Raw genomic sequence first — 1724 nt, 5'->3', positions numbered from 1 at the left:
AACTGTCAGGGCGGGCATGCATTTATGGTGTTCACTGTTCACATACAGTGAAATCACTCCTATAGTTATCAGTACAAGTTGCATCTGTGAGTCATTACAATATGGTAATATAATGCTAGGTTGCTTTTAGATACTCAGAAGCCTGGGCAACCAGATCCAGGTGGTCCTGCTTGAACAGGAAGGTTGAGTAGGTGACCTCTGGAGGTGCCTTTCAACTTCAGTCCCTCTGTGATGCCAAGTTGAACGCTGACCATTATAATATTGCTAAAAGCTCATTATGACATTGGTACTCTACTGTAAATAGTCTTCAGAAAGTAAGAATAGCAAGAACCAACAAAGGATGTTGAACTTTAAGGGTAAGAGAGTCTATGAAACAGCTTCACTTCTAATTTCCACCAGCATGAATTCACAGTAACTCTTCTGATGTCTATGGATTTGCACAGATGTAAGTAGGGAATCCTGCCCAAGTTCCATAGTTCTGTAAAAAGAAGATGTTTTAAAGGTCAATAAAACGCAGCGATGATGAAAACCCGTTGTTGAAGAAGACTTCGCTTGCAATCCCTATCACATTTTCCCTGCTTGCATTATTTGCAGAAGAATTTAACTATTTTCTTTTCCACATGGTATTTGATCTGTAAGTTTTACAAGCCAAAGCAATTCAAAATGCTGTATCAGAATGCAGCTGTTTTCATCAGGGCCAGACCTATAAACACAGCTCGAGTTTGGTGGGATGATCATCTTTTCTGCAAGTGAGTCATGATTCGCTGGGCAGCAACGGATGTTGGGCCCTGGTTTTGCCCTTCTTACAGCACAAGAATTAGGATGGTAGGGGTATAAGTTTGTCTTTAGGTTAGAAATATTAAAATCCAAAGTGTGGTGGTCTTTGAAGTAGGAAGGTAATACGTCTTTTATATAAATTCCCAAATTTACTCTCACAAATAAACTCCTAAATTTATGTATATAAACCACTTACTCAGTTCTGAGAACCAAACAATAGGAAAAGCTTATTAAAATAGTGCTCCACACGCTGTAATACGCTTCCAGGGAGAGCATTAATGTGGCTCAGATCTTGTCTTCGAGGTGTGCACATCTAAAACACTGGTGGAATCTCAGTCTTCTTCACTTCAGTTGTCATTTGAAGATTACTATGTGACACCTAAAATGCACAGCCATACAGGGAAAATCAGCATTGTCTCACAAATTTTGAGCTTAACAGAGCTTCATTTATCTTTTGCAGCAAGAAGGCTGCAGTGGGACCTAAATAAACCTCAGTACAATTCTTTACCAGGTACTTTAACATGACGTAAGCACAAGGCAAGCCAAATAAAAGCTGCAGCCAACTCCTTCTCAGTAAGGTGCGGAGCATACAGCTTGGTTGCCGCTGCTGCTGAAGATCGATGCTCAGACCAGATGCCTAACAGCACAGCAGAGAGGAGAAAAGTGCCTGCACTAGCCATGGCACGGCTGTAACTGGTTCTGGCACAGGAAGGGTTAAACACTTTGTGATGAGGTGGGACAAACTTCACTTAAACTCAATTCTGTGGCCAGCCCGATTGTTTTGACACCTGCACTATGTGAGGGATGGCATGGTCTCCTTTGTGGCGCATAATGACACATCTTCATTATTGTTCTAATACTTTGCAAAAAAAAAAAAATCCCTAATCTTTCTGTGGTGCCAGTGACTGTAACAATGCCGCGACGTTTTATTTTCCTCCTTGCTCTCT

Source organism: Buceros rhinoceros, unplaced genomic scaffold (genome assembly GCF_000710305.1).
Source record: "Buceros rhinoceros silvestris isolate BGI_N320 unplaced genomic scaffold, ASM71030v1 scaffold6482, whole genome shotgun sequence".
In the NCBI taxonomy this organism is placed as follows: Eukaryota; Metazoa; Chordata; class Aves; order Bucerotiformes; family Bucerotidae; genus Buceros; species Buceros rhinoceros.
Note: the sequence above shows the minus strand (reverse complement) of the source record.